Source organism: Drosophila montana, unplaced genomic scaffold (assembly GCF_035044405.1).
Source record: "Drosophila montana isolate Dmon_TW-CO22-7 unplaced genomic scaffold, ASM3504440v1 contig_779_1, whole genome shotgun sequence".
In the NCBI taxonomy this organism is placed as follows: domain Eukaryota; kingdom Metazoa; phylum Arthropoda; class Insecta; order Diptera; family Drosophilidae; genus Drosophila; species Drosophila montana.
This window is the reverse complement of record NW_026999075.1, coordinates 1,405,620-1,421,929: the sequence shown is the minus strand read 5'-3', so window position 1 is coordinate 1,421,929 and position 16,310 is coordinate 1,405,620. Positions and strand designations below refer to the sequence as shown.

The window sequence follows — 16,310 nt, the reverse complement described above, 5'->3', positions numbered from 1 at the left end:
CAAATGCCTGAGCACGCAGCCAGGCAAGCAACGCACACACACATTTACACTAGCAAGGATAAAGCGTGCGAAGGACAACATTTGAGCACTGCTAGAAGGAGTGATGCTGTCTAGCCATAAGCAAACATATACATATGTATCTCCACACACACACAAACACACACACACACACACATTGTATTGCCAAATTTCTTGTTTTATTTCGACATTTTATTGTCGACAAATTCCCTTCCAGCCTTCGCTCATGCTCGACTACTTGCAGAAGATGCGCTAAAGTGACCGTGTTGCCAGGGGCAATGACAAGCTCGACCAAGACGCAGACGTAGCCACTGCCAGAACATAGTCTGAGGCAACGTCACCAGCAACGTCATGTTGCCAAATTAAAGTTTTCAATTAAAATTTGGCCGTTATTGTCGTTGGGCTTTCAGTTGTCGTAGGATAAGGCAAGAGACCTTTGCTGCAGCCCAGGCACAGAGGCGTGAGAAATAGGAGCAAAGGGTTACCATATAAATATTAACTCTTGAGTGTGTAAAATAATTAAAAGAATAAGAGACTGTAAACAGTTTGGTTCGCCTTATAATATAATCCATTTGAGGACATACTGCGAATATTTACAGAAAGAAACTTAAATATAGATAAGTCATTGCACAATTGGTTGAAGTGTCTATCAATAATATTATTTTTAATATATACAATTATTATTTAAGGCTAGTTACCTTTTTGAACCGCACATTAAAACAAACAAATCGTCTAAACAATAGCCGTACTGTAATCAGAAATAGAATAATTTTGTTTTGGTAAAAATAAAAGAATTTAAGCGAGATCCAGTCCCGGAGCATTAATAAATAACTTGGGCCTCAATTGGGCATTGATGGAAATTCAGGTTGAACGTAAATACAGAGGATTGGTTGGTGCCACTGAAATTTGTTTTGTGCTTTCCTAATATTATTAGAAATAAATCAATTTTTTAATTAAATGTTTAGTTTCCTTTAAAAACTTGACGAAGAAACAATTATGCTCGGCTACAAACTTTGATGTTTTTCATTCAATGAAATAATAAAAAAAAAGTTTAACTATTATTATTAGTAATTACTATTACTATTACTATTACTATTACAAATAAACAGTATTGGAACTAAAGAAGAATTCAATTATTTCATTTACGATATTAAAAAGCTGCTAATAAAAAATTCTTGCCTAAAATTATATGTATTTTTTATTGATATGAATTAAATGAAACGCGTAACACAGCTCGAATGTCATTAGTCCTTTAATCAATAATGAAACGCCTCATTAAAATATTTCACTCCGTCCTTTACGTAAAATATATTCGATATTTTTGCAGGTTAGACTCTCGAAATGCCCAACCCTTGTCCAAATGGCCGCCCAGAAACTACTCAAGCAATAGCCCCATCCACAGGGCATGAAAAAATCTGCAAGGGCTCCAGCTCAACCCCCGGAACTACGCTTAGAATGATCAAATTTTGGGGTGGATTTAAAGCAAACAAGGAGGGGCACTGGGTAAGGGTTTTAAGGAGTTGGGTGCAGAATCTATGCAGGCGATAAGTTTTTATGTCTTGAGCTGATGGCATAGAAAAGTTTTTGTGAAACTATATACACACACTCACACACACACGTACACAATAACAACGCGCTCACACACCCTCCGAATGGGGTCAATTTCGCTGGGGGTTGATTGCCATGAGAAGTGACTGAACGGGACTATGGCCGCACAACTTTGATGCGGGTGTGTGAGTGAATTTTAATGAAAGAGTGAATGTGTGTGCTTGATGCACACACATGCACACATAAGTACACACAGCTTCTGAGTTGCCTTCAAGAAACATGCCCCGAGTATCGAAAGCAGCCCAAAAGACGGACACAAAACATTGTCAGAGACTTTTTGCTTAGGGGTTGTGGATGACGGGTTGCCTCTGCATAAAAGATAATGATGTTGCCTTAAACTTTTGGGAATAAATAATAGTTTTAGTTTTTTCTACCATAGCAATTCTCGTTCCCATTTACGTTCTTTCTATTTTTCTCTCTCCCTCTCTCTTTCTCTTGTCTGTTTATGTTGCTGTTTGCCTGTAAGCTAAGGTTATTATCTTTCAAGTTTTGCTGGCCGCTTTTAGTATCTCCTCTTGTTGTTGCTGTTGTTGTTGCCTCTGCCATGTTGCTCTTTACACGCAACCGGGCACAACAACATGGTCGAGCCGTAAAGGGACCCAAGGCCTTAAGCTTATAATTAATTGCATGTTTGGTCGAGACGAAATAATCCTTTGTACAAAAATAACACCCAGCCCAATACCCCGAATCCCGGTCCAACCGACACATCTTATATGCGACCAAGCGGCTGCCTGTGTGTGCGACTGTGTGTGTGTGTGTAAGTACGCTTGTGTGGCCCCTTTGACCATAGTTTTAACAGCTCCCAAAGTTTTGTTACATGCCTTTTGGGAAATTTACAGGCAAATGAATGTTATCATAACTCAATCCCCACCACGCCCACCCGATCCCCTTGCCTTCCCCATTAAGCCTACACCCCTGCAGCTTGGTCGTGTGTAAAGTATAACTAACATTTATATATCACATTTACCTTTCAGCAGACATCAGTCGAGCCACTGCCATTTAAAATTCGAAATGTTATTAAAATTGATGAATGTGCCGCTAATTAATGAAACACTACCTGCTTAGTATAACAACAACAACAAGAGCAACAAGAGCAACAACAACATCTCACCCGTCAAAACCGAGCTGGCTAATGTAACTTTTGTCCCACTAATTCGCATTGATTCATGAGCTGCCCCAACGCGCACGGTTGCATATTATGAATATTAATGATGTTCCATTGTGCGGCTAATTACCGGCGCAAAATTTTCAATTTTACATCAAAAATATTTTCCTTTTTTATTGCTAGCCAGAGACCAATCAATACGAGTTGTTTTATTTTTTGCACTCAATGGATTTCTAACTCATCAACATATAACTTAAATACTATTATGATATTATTAACAATAACAAAAAGAACTTAGATGAGAGGACGTAACAGGTCAAGACGCAGACAAAATATGAATGCGCTTAGCGCGAAATTGGCCCCACTTCAAAGTAATGCGAAAGCTTTTCTAAAAGTGAAAATAGGCCTAATGGGGGGAGTTTTTAGTGGGCGTAGGTCATTATTATTATTATTATTATATTATATATATATTATTAATATTATTATTTTTATTTTTATTATTATTATTATTAATACATTATTAATAATCGATAATTAAATAGTTTCAAAATTGGGGCTGTATGCTTTTTAAGCTCCCAGACAGGCGGACGGTCAAGTATATATCGACAGCGTTTTCTCTGATCAAAAACAAATATTCCAACGGGGGCGCGTATGCCCCTTTCTGTCCATAACATTTAGTTGCGCAACTTCATTTTATATCAAATTTATAATTTATAATTTATTTTTATATATAACTCCCAGCGTGAATCGATTAGTATGCAAGGCCAGATTATTTAGCATATCTTAAACTTGAAAATAAATCGCGTTTGAACATAAAAGAAAAACACATTTCAAAGGTACAGTGGAATAGAGTTTTGTGTCTACATAATTGTCAACTATAATATATTAAAACTAGCGGGTATAACCCGGCCTTGCCCGTGGCACGTATGTTATAAAATCAAAAAAGCTTTGAAAATGATTTTAAAACTGATCGGACGGGAATCAAACAACTTTTATGCAAATCGGAAAACTCTTAAAATTCACCAAAAAAATCTTTAAAATGCATTTTCCACCGAAGGAGTTTAGATTTTGCGAGAAATGTGAAACACGTCTCTAATGATTTTTCTTATAGATCTTTGGAAATAAATTTGAACACAAAACGTCATCCACCATATCTTCGACCCCCATTTGCAAAAAGGAGGGATGGATTTTTCAAAAAGTGTGAAACACCCCTCAAATGAATTTGAACATAGTTTGAAAATTAGTTTGGGGCCGATCGGATGGTAAACAAAAAACTTTCATACAACCTTTTTCCGCCAATTTACCACTGTTGCGGGTGGAATTTTCTAAATCGCTGAAATACGTACTTATTAAGTTCTTATGAAGAGCTTTAAAAATAAGTTTGAAGCAAATCGGACACAACTTAAAACGCCGCCCAAAAAATCTTTAAATCGCATTCCCCCCGAAGAAGTTTGAATTCTGCGAAAAGTGAGAAACACGTCTCAAATGATTTTTCATATAGATCACTGGAAATGAATTTGAGCGCGAAACGTCACCCACCAAATCTTTGACCTCCATTTCCACCAAGGAGGAATGGGTTTTCCGAAAAGTGCGAAACACCACTCAAATGAATTTGAACAAAGATCTTTGAAAATAAGTTTGGGGCCGATCGGATGGTAAACAAAAAAGTTACATACAAACGTTTTTCACGATTTTTCCACACTTGCGAGTGGAATTTCCCGAAACCCCGTCTTAACGTGCACCTACATCACATAAGGTAACTACAGTGAAAATTTCAGCTTCCTAGCTCTTACGGTTTGGGCTGTGCGTTGATCACCAATCAGTCAGTCAGTCAGTCAGTCAGTCAGTCAGTCAGGACAAACAGTTTTATATATAGAGATAATAACATGTTAAAAATAAAAAAATTGGAATAATTATAATTTAAAAAATTAAAAGACATAAATGGCACTAAAATAGAATAAAGTTTTTGGGTATATACACTCCGTTAGCTAGCATCTTTCACAGTCAATCAACCCCTTATACGGGCTGAGCATCTTCACCGCTGGGCACCGTCCGGTCAGGGGTCAAATCCGTAAAGATTTTCTCACACTTTTTGGGCAGTTTTTTAACTCTTTTGAAGCAACTGGACAAGCGGGTTGCACCAGCTGGACCACAACCCGAAACCGATGCCTTTACGGGATGCTGTGAGAAAACATGTTGTCCAGTTGTGGAATCATCTTCGTGTGGGAAAGTGCGTATCAAGCGGCGGCAAAAAGTTAGCCACAATCAAATTCCTAAATACTAACATTAATCAGGGCTCCAAGTCATGCTATAAATAACGGAGAACAAACTCAAGCAATTCTGTATAAGACCTTATCTGCTCGCTAAAGCTCTGGGCAACGAAATAAATTACCAAAAATTTGAGTCAGGCGCATAAAGAAGCAGGTCCCCGAAAACTTTTCTAACAAAAAGAGCCAAATTTGGTCAGCAACAATTTGAATACATCTTACCCCTGCCAACCCCTGTGCCATATCTTGCTACTGCAGAAGAACTATTCAAACTTTCGGTCATGGCATAATACCTCGGAACAATCTAATGGCCAGGCTCGGACGAGGACCAAGCACGTACAGAATTTAATGTCCCGCAGTGGTACTTGAGAAAAAGTAGTTGGCTGCTGGGAATGGATGGCAGCAAGGATTTAACGATGGAAACGGGAAGAGGGTGGCGGCTGAAGCTAAGAACTTTTACTTTGCAGCTGAAAAGTAACAGGACCCCAGTCTCAAAAATAGCAGCCAACCGAGCAAACTTTTACCAAAGCAAAAAGTTCGAGCTGCAAAAAGAAATATATACACAAATATGTATAAGTTGAGTATATAATAAAATAAAACAAGAAAGTCCATTTGCTTGCCACAAAACGAAACTCAAATGCTCTTGCTGATTAATTTAACAAAGATTGTTTAAAATAACCTTTATTTTCGGACAGGTTTTTTATTATTGCGGTAGCTGGTATTTCCAAATATATATATAATAATATTTAATCCAAGAACTATAAATTATAGTAGCCTATAGCTCAGTTGTATTTCAACAGTGTTTGATAAACAATTGTATATAAATATACCAATAATATGATGAAAAATAAGATAGAACATATATCTGGGGTGCAATTGCAGTCACTTACAAGACACTTACTTCTATACTTACAATCGTTTTTGTACATTATCTCAATTTTCTGCCAATTGTTTTCATAGGGGCTAAATCAATACAGTATAAAATAGGATGTACTCTTAATGGCTAAGTTTAGTTGGAATATATTAATGAACAAAACAAAATAAATTATATGAACTAAGTTATTGACTAATTTTTCATATATCAGCTAGATGATATATGCTAAGATTCGGCTGGCTTATGTTCGTTAATAAAAGGAAAAGGATGTGAAAAGTTGAAGGGTTGTAAGCTTTATTAACAAATCATACTCCAGAATTGAATTAAAACATCTTAGCTCGACTCCGGAAACTTTATTTTCAGTCCACTAATAAGATCACTTTTTTCTAATATTTTTGTAAAATTTTTCAATATTTTTTAAATATATTTAGTTCATGTTAACAAACATTTGGACTTAACTTTAATAGATTTAGTTTAAACATTGCTAACAAATATCTAACAAACAATAATTTTGTCATCGGGTAGTTCGATTCCTAAGCTTCATGCTCAGTGTGCCGATCCCTAGCCCAACGCTATCTAAAGAGTATAAGAGCAAGTGTATTTGAAAACTGTTGGCCTGGCACCCATTCGAGCCGCCCAGAGCAAGCAAGTGTGAGCAATGGAGCAATGGCAAGAAAACTTTCTCGTTCTGGGACAAACAGGCGATGGTCAGAAAACGGAGTAGAAATTTAATAGAAAATGTTCTTGTCGGAATTTTCATTTATAAATTTGCAGCACTACCAGGGACGAGGCGGGCACCCGGCAGGAGTAGCAGGACTCAAACTATTTGCAGCAATGGCAGCAAATTCCAAGAAGTTTGGGCTAGGGGATAGGGCTTTACATGGCTTCTAAATGCTTTCATGTACATGTCGTTTTTGTGCCGTTTGCTTATGATTTATGGCAGTCGAGAAGCGTTCCGAGAAGATCTCAGTAGAAAACCAAGCAACGTAGTCGCCATTTAAGTGAAAAACTATGTGAAGAGAAAATGTATATGGGCTGAATGTCTGCAGAACAACACATACAGCCACCTTCACCAACACACACACACACACGTATACATATTTGCATAACGCTTATGTATTGGTACAAACATTTCATGGCTGAATGCTTTTAATGTTTTACTTTTGATGTTGACCACACGCATAATAGATTGATAAAAAGTGCTCGGGCCATACTGGGGTTTCTTCTCAAGTTATTGACATGCCATTTACAACACATTACCATCCAGACCAGGCCGAAACGGAAGCAAGGCATAAACTAAAAATACATTTCAGTTTTAGCCTGAAGCATAAGGCTTAAACTTATGAAAACTTTTTAGGCTTTCGACTCCAGACACTGAGCGAAATCCCTCATCAAAGTCAACTTAATTAATGAACCCACTCAGCGGCGATTCCAGAAAATGGCGGGGTACCGGAAAATCAATATTTAAGCGCATACAACTCATGCCCATTCCATTAAATGCGAACTCATCTTGCTGGGCCATGACGACATCAATTAGAGCACCATCATCTTGAACGCCTCCGAAAATGCCAACATTGTAGGTACAGTACCCACACATGTACACAGTAAAACCCGTGCGGCTATAAGAAAAGGCGTGGTTGTGAACTCTCATCGACACACACACATACACATACAAGAAGGGCACACACAGGGAACTGGTTTTTGGTTTGGTTGCGAAAACTCACCCCCGAAATATGTGAAGACGACTGCTTAGCTGTATACCCGCCTGTTTCTAATAAGAAACCGACGCCATTTTGAATTTTAGAACAACCCCTGCCCAGAGAGAAGCGGAAGGAGTATCAAGCAATGCGAAAATGTTTCTTATTTATGACATTTTTATGCTAATGGAATTTACGTGTGTGTGTGTGTGTGTGTGGGTAGCAGGGAATGCATGTGTGTGTATGTGTGAAAAGCACATCCTGAGAGATTTAGGCATAAAGACGTCGCATCTGATAAGAAATTACTGCGGGTCCTTCATTTGGTCCATATGAAAATACATGTGTTGCAGATGGCGGCAAACGTTGGAATATTTTAATTAAAAGACAAATGAAAGTATTAAAATAAAATTTTGTAATACTTGGGAGCTTATTAACAAAATATTACAAAATTATAGCAATTACTAATTTTGAAAATTGGGGAATTCCACAAGCTCTTATTGCCTTATACATTCAACAAATACCAAATTATAATTCTTTTGAAATGTGGAAAGAGATATTTACATTTATATTGAACACATTTTAAAACTGGAACTTATAGCACGTATAGAAATAAATATATAGAAAGCATACAAACATACACACTTATTAGCTTGGAATATGTTTTAATGTTTTGTTTTAAGTTTTGTTTCGCTTATTTCTTCCTAAATAAGTTTTCTAACTTTATCAAGAAAGAGTTGACATTAATTTCTTAAATTTTTGGCGAATTTTCAATCGACCTTCTATAGCAACTAAGTATTCCTAACGTAGCACAATGAACCTTATTCTTATCTCCAGCATGGTACTAAAAGCACCCTTGTCCCCAGCTTGTCTCTTTATGGGGCTGCTCTGGCCACGATGCAAAGTAGCGCAAAAGCCCGATAAACTCTTTTAATGCGTGTGCGAAACATAAAAGAATCCTTGTGTTTGACATAATTATGAAAGGAAACAAATGTGCCACGCACACAGGAATACACAACAGCTCTTTCATAGGGCACGCGCACAACTTGAAACAAAGGACTTTTCTTTTTATAATAATAAATAAATAAAAATAATAAAAAAATAAAATAAAAAATGTACAAATGTGTGACATATAATGCTAAATGTAGCAGCGGCACGCAACGCATGGCTAAAGGGCAAAAAAGGACACGCACACACATGCACATACAGATACACAGTATACACTCGTAGATTTCTTAAAAGCCAATGCTGCAGGCAATTGCCGGTTCGGATTCTGGTTCTGCTCCTGGCAGGTTTTAAAGAGGAGCTAGCAGGACGCGCCTAGACCTCAAACGGCAAACGCCCCCAGTTAAAGAAAGACCAAAAGCTCTCCCTTCCCCTCTCTTTAACTCTTTCTCGCTTTTGCCTTCTCTGTGTACAGTCCGGAACCCAATCCAAAAGTCGTCTGCTCGTAAATCAACAACAAAAATTTCCAATTAATTTGCACATCACAAAACTTGCACGTAAATAAAACAGGAGCTAGCCAGCCCCTATCCCCAAATTCCCCCCATAGAAATGTCAAATAAATTGCCAAGTGAAGCATCAATAATGGCATAAAAATTGATTACATTTGCGACGAGACACAGACTGGTGTTGGTTGGGGCTTATAGTTGTAAATAGTTGAGGACTTCGCACAGCCCATGTTAACTATGCAGGAAATGTACGCCGGAAAATACACGCGCTGGACCCATTCGAACAGAAAGACCCCCACACCCTTCCACAGCTCTACAAAGCAGGAACGAGCTTTGTCAAGGGCCATAATCAGAAAACCCTTAACCTACCAAACCCAACTCAGTTCGTTTTACAGGCATTTTCTTGCACCAACAGCATATCCTTGAGGCTCTTGCATGCGAGCACGTGCGAAAAAAAAAATACATATACATAAGTATATTTTCCAATGGGGCTTTCTGTGTGGGTTAACTTAAACTACACATGTAGCAGGATGTGACTCAAAATAGTTTCTATACACACACACACATGCGCATGCACACAATCCATAATACCAACACATTATTTAAACTTGCACTGACGAGGGTAAAAAAGATGTTTCCTTGTTGTTGTTGTTGTTTTTGTTACCATCTTGTTGTCCTGTTTTGATCTGTGCCAGTGTCTGTGCCAACTAATAAATATGACCGAAATGAAACTGCCCAAAAATTTCCACACAATCACACATTATGCACACCCATACAGTTGCACAAACACACACACACACACAATTACATACACGCCCACTTGGTCTCACACATTAGCCGTATAGTTTTGTCAGTTGGCTTCCAAGTTGACTGCAAAATCCGCAAAAGAACGTTACCCACACACAGTCGCATCTGTATATGGGCTGAGTGTGGGCGAACGCTCACATTGCCAACTTTCGCTTCATAAGTGGTCGCCTCTTGCCTTCATGTGTGTGTGTACGTGTGTGTGCACTGAAAAATGAACCCATCATAGCCGAAAAACTACAGCAGGAAATTCGGTTAGCAAGTGTTGGCTCCCAATTCTACATACTATATGAATATATGAGTGGGTATATGTGTGTGCTTCAGTGTGTGTGTAATGTGTCCTTGCTCTTATATACCCTTTCGTTGGATATTTTTATTTAAATATAATGTTCAGCATCGAACTAAAATATTTTGGTATTGCTTAGAAGAATTGAACTGAAAATGTTGTATATTAATTCAATAAAACCTATTAATAATTGAGAAATTATCATATTTCTTATTGGATTAAAACCCTTTTTTATATAAATTTATCCATTTCTTAAGAAGGGAACAAATATCGCCTGAGGAGCCCACCCAGATTAGACGAAACATCATCTAAGCCATATGTGTTGTCATAAAAATGTATGTTATTTTTGTACAATAAGAAAACAAATAACTGTATTTTGAAATATTTCTTTATCATAAGTGCACAAATAATAAAAAACAATAACTTAAAGCCTTTAAATCCAAAAAAAATAATAAAGAAAAGCATGTAATGGAAATAACTAAGTTATGTTTGTTAAAGATTAATAATTATCTAGTTTTATAAATAAAAAATTTAAAAAAAAAAGTATAGAATCCCCTTACTATGTATATCTTTATAAACCTACTCTAAACCATTTTTATTATTTAGGCAAACAGATAAAAATACACTGTCTTTAATATGCTTTACCTGCAATCACAATATTTGAATAATCACAATCAACGAGATCCTCGACTCACAAAATAAAAAAGTCTGTTTAATTTATACGAAGACCTTGGAGCTAGGTAAGCTAATCAGATTTAAATATTTCTATGTATGTTCATATGAAAAAGTAAGTAAAACAATTGAGCGGCAAAAATTCTGAAGAGAATAGTTAAAGGTCATACGATTCCATCATAATTAAGTGTATGCAAGCGTCGTATTTGAAGGGAACTTTTCTTTGTTTTTTTTTTTTATTCCTTTAAGTCAAATTATGGTAACATAAATGTGGGCAGCAGCAGCCACATTAGCATCAGCAACACCAACACCAACAGCAGCAACAACAATCGAAGCAGCAAAAAGAAAAAATATCTGGCCAGCCCAAAATGAGGGTTACTTGAGCTTGCATGAGAGATAGAAATTGTTTGAGTATTTTTAGGCGCCTTTTTAGCCCGAGCATCGGGAAGCTCCCTGGACTTGCCTCCCCAATATGCAATGTCCTTTTGTTGAAATTTTATTTAGTGTGTGTATCTTTTGCTGACTGTTACACAAAACACATATGCATATGCACACCCACGCAAACGCACGCACACACACAACTGGCTACATTGGTACGCACAATCCGTTTCCTTGAAAAGCGGCTCTCTTTTGTGTAGGCACTTTGCGTGTATCTCTATTGTGTGTGTGTATTAGTGGGTATGCTGTAAGGGCCTGGCAATGGCCGCCACAGCCATTGCTTGTTGTCCTCCTTGCCCTTGTTGTGCTTACCCTTGCCAGCTGCCCCCCATTCAAAGCTATTTTCTCTTTGTCTGTTTTCACTTGTATTTTATATGAAAACTTTGCAGCACACAAATTTGCATATGTAGAAGTCGGCATGTATGTGTACGTGAGTGTGTGTGAAGCAAATATATGCAAATTTCAAGTGTTTCCTCTTCGTTATAAACCTAACTTCACTCCAAAATTAACAGAAATATGTAAATTCTCTTTTCGTTAAGGCCACCGACACGTCGTTCACAGATGAATCCAAAAATTATGACAAGGCTGCCAAAGAGCCTAACAGACGCCTTCAACTCTTCGGGAGCAGCACACATTTTGTACACAACTGTACCACAGACACACAAGCACACATATACTGACACACTCATACAAACATGCAGACATTTTCACAATCCAAATTGTTAGACCATAAACGACTTGGCCAGAAATTGTGTATCCCTTTCCCCCAAAACATATCTGTGCTACCCATCTATACGTAGGCTGTGCTCCTAAAGAGTTGTACTACATTGGCAAACAATCAAATGGGCATCCAGCATAAAGTTTGCAGCCATTTGAAATTTATGAAAATTGCTACGTTAGCTAATTGAGAAGCTCTCCGAACTGAATGCATAAGTTTTAAAAGGCAGGGACTAAAATATCTTGAAAAAGATTAGCAAAGAATATAATATTCAGTCGGGGTAAATACGAATAACCTACAAGCAGATATATGTGTGCACACAATTTTTTGTTTAAGTTATTGTTGTATACAAATATGCAAAAACTGTTTAAACTATGATGAAGCTTTAAACTGTATTTCAGTTTCAATTATGGAATAAGTATACAAACAGGAACTGTAAAAAGTCAATATGAAGTGTAATTCGACCTGTTTTATTCCTACACCTGTCGATGATTAACAGGACTTAATAACACTATGCTTACTCCAAAGAATAAATAATTCGAAGCTCTAATCAATACCACTATGCAACTGCATATGACCGAGTTTCCTGAAAGAGATAATTTTTCATAAATTTTAATAATAAATGAATAATAATTAATTGCGTGTTGATTTTTTTTAAATACTCTAATCCTAATTAAAAACCTTTCTGGTTTAATTTTTTTGTTAATATTTAATACAAAAATCAGAATCAATTGGAACCTGAAAGCAGTTAGCTAGGAATTGAGAGTTTTAATCATTCAATAAGGATTCCTATGATAACCAAAGCTTTACTAAAATTGTGAAAAATTATGGAGCCGACCTGATAATACATTTACTTTCGGTAGCTCAAGGCTGTGTTTTTCCTATAATAATTATGCTTCTAGTATTATCTTATATTAATAATAAGAACTTACCCTTTGGAGAATTTGTGCGTGCTTATATCATTGCGATCAACTATCGCATGAGTCCGATATTAAGGTCTCTGGTCACACTTCAAGCAAATCAACATTCACAATAGACCGCTTTCCTCTCTCTCTCGCTCTGCTTACGTTTACTCGCCTCACAAAGTGTCCCATTTCGGAATACAATCGCACACAAATAGGAACGCGGATGCAAATGTCGTGACCCCACCTCTAACCCGTTGCCCAACCCGGGCCAAGCAGAGGTTAACGGCAACTTCAAATAATAATAAATGAACGTGGCAACCAAACAAAAAAAGAAAAAAAACGCATCGAAGCCAACCCTTAACTTGTTGATATGCCCTGAGACGCGAGGCAACAAAATGAAAACTCAAATTGGAACTTGCGAAAGCAACAAGCGGGAGGAAAAAAGTCAGCGACCGGGCAAATGACCGTTTGGCTACCAAGAAAAGGTTGCATGACCCATAAGTTGGAAAAGGTATCTTTCTGGAAGAGCTTTTTACTTGGGGGACTTTACTTGTACTCTAAGCATTGAGTTGGATGCCCCGCGTTAGACCTGTGCTGCCCATAAATTCAGCAGCGACAAATTAAAGTACACAACTGCAAAACTTGTTTCCAAGCAATCCGATTCCGATGCTTATCTTGTCGGTCGCACAAAAATTGCCTGAAAGAAGAAAAAAGAAATTCAGTTAAAAATTTGAGTTTTTCCCATCACGGCAGCCAGACAATCGCAGTTCAAATGGTCAAGGATATTCAAGGATGTTGAACGCAACCGTTGGGTAGTACAGGCAGATAAACTGGTTTTCGCGGTCCAGCAGCCGTTGCAGCTTTCGACGCCAGGTGTGCTACCCGATCCCGAACCGATCTCGATGATGCTGTATGCTGCGAGTCCAGACCCACCACCATGAATAGAAAAACGCACTTTTTACCAAACATCCGAGCAACGGTTTTCTATAATAAACTAGCCTAACGGGTTTCTTTGAATGCATTGTTGCCTATTGTCCATATCCGGCCAGACAATGCACAAAGCTTTGCAGCCTCCCGATCCTGATCGTCATCCCCGTTAACGAACAAATCTGGTTGCGTATATAAACCACGGCTGCTGCGCAGAATCAATCAGTTTCATTTCAATCTTCAAACGCTGAGGATCATCAGCAGCCAGGAGCAGCAGCAGCAGCGGCACAAGGAACAGACGAGGACTTTGTGGATCAGCAACAGATCCTCCATCCTGCAGCGCGATGCCTAGGCAGCGCTAAGGAAGCTGTTACACGCGGCATTACAAAAAAAATATCTTTCAAGTTTACTTTCAACCGTTCCAGAAAACCCCAAATCCAAAAAAAGATACAAAATCAAAAAAATTACACAAGTTCAAAAAACAAAACCAAATATAACATCACCAAAAGTCAGATTAACTCTTATAACTACACAATCTTATAACACAATTTACAAAAATTTAAAAAACATAAAATCACACACAAACAGTTTGCAAAAGTACCCCAAATACTCAATCTAAACATACTTTTGCGATTAGATTGAAAAGAAAAATCGACGGAAAAATTATAAAGTAAAATTTAAATATCCATCGCACAAGCAAAAAAGAAACTCCGCAAAAAATAAAACAAAATTAATTTTATCAAGAATATACATCAACGAATTATAAAATTTATTCAATCTATTAAAAAGTGTACACAACTCGATAACAATTGGAAAGTTTTCAAAGCAAACCCAAACAAAAAAAACAGGACGAAAAAGGAAGCAACGCACAGATAATAATATTATTTTTTATATTTTACAGGTAAGTCAGACAAAATATATATAAGCTATAATTTTGAATAGTTCAAAAAAAAAATGGTGAAAAAACATATATTTTAAATTATAAAATAAATGTGCATTTATAGGACCCACAACGAAAGCTAAGCAAACGTCTAGCTGAACTCAAGCTAAATTAGCATGGATCGCAGAGCAACAACAGCAAACAAATTCCAAACAATTGCCCGAAAATTGTTATGAAACTCAAACAAATTGTAAAATGTTTATTGCTCATATTTCTCTACTGCAATGACAATCAATTCAGTAAATGGACAAACAAAACGCAACAACAAAAACAACAAAACCAGCTAAATTCGAAGCGCCTTAAGAAACTGCAGTGTGGCTGCCCGCAGACCAAACCAGCAGCATTGTGCCCCAAACAAGAGACCAGGCCAGCAAATCATACAGAATTCAGACAAAAATTGCAAGGAAGGAAACCTAAATTCAAGTTAGCAACAATAACAAAATCAACATTCGTAAATAATGGCACAAATGCCGCGACGGCGCTGATGATGATGACAAAGACGAAGATCAAGAGCATTTGACGGCGAAAGGAGCAGGCAGCAGCAGCCAATTATCTAAGGCAGCAGCTAAACTGGGGACACAGTCGCCCCGCCGCAGATATTTAGCTGAATATATCTAAGCTGGGGCGGCTGCCCCACAAAAGCAGCAGCACCAGCAGCAACCCCTAGACAGGAAGCCCTTCAAACACACACTCACACGCACACAGACACACAAACGAGCCAAGTTCCTGCGGCGAATTCAATACAAGCACAACACACCCATACAGTTACTGCCAGCAAGAGCGCAGCCAGAGAAATATAGAGAGCGAGAGCGAGCGAGCAAGAGAGTGTAATAACGAGGAGAGCGCAACACGAGAGCACCTTTGACAACCCAAAAAAGCGCGCAACGAAAACCAAATTTCGCAAGTATGTTTTGAACTTTTGTTTAAACGTCACGTTTTTCAGTTGCACTTTTGAAAACCTTTCCAACTCAAAGCCCCGCTCTTTAGAGCAATCTAAAATCAAAGAATTATTTAAAAGCAAAATACAAAATCAAAAAAAAAATTCTAATGGAAACCAGTCAAAAGGTGAGCTTGTGCTGCGAACTGCACACAAAACAAAAAAAAATCGAAAAAAAAAAACAAATAATTAAAAAATATGTACATAGCAGCGATTTTCCATTAACAGCCAAATACGAAAATATCAAAATCTCAAGAAAATTATAGCCATTTAGCATACTGCGAATAATACAAACAAAAAGAAACCCTCTTCTTCCACGGCATCGCAGAAGCCTTCATTTCCAACCCCGTACCGAGCACCCCCCCTGTTGACCACCAAATTTCACACACACAATGCAATAGTTTTTCATTTTGTGTAACAAAACGCAAATCGAATAATGAACAAAATTTTAAATTTGCGTTTCGTCTTTATAAATCTTTAGTTTTGTACAAACCAAATACTTTTAAACAAAACCCAACGAGAAAATCAAGTTTCGCATATTAAGAGCTTCAGGCATAAACCAACCACCAATTTGGCACACAACTTACACACACACACACACATACATTAGAACATAAGCCCATACAGGGGCACACGCTCGCACACGAATACACCAACACACGCACA

At 37.6% G+C, this 16,310-nt stretch overlaps 1 long non-coding RNA gene across 3 annotated transcripts; it reads left to right on the top strand.

Moving 5' to 3' along the window:
- Nucleotides 1-14,567: 14,567 nt before the first annotated feature.
- Nucleotides 14,568-16,101, top strand: LOC135439842 (uncharacterized). Of its 3 annotated transcripts, none has more exons than XR_010438196.1 (4): nt 14,568-14,668; nt 14,772-15,611; nt 15,682-15,772; nt 15,873-16,101. It is a non-coding gene; the product is annotated as an uncharacterized LOC135439842 (long non-coding RNA). The 3 variants fall into 3 exon arrangements; XR_010438195.1 differs by having other exon boundaries at nt 15,853-16,101; XR_010438194.1 differs by having other exon boundaries at nt 14,569-14,668; nt 15,856-16,101.
- Nucleotides 16,102-16,310: the final 209 nt, after the last annotated feature.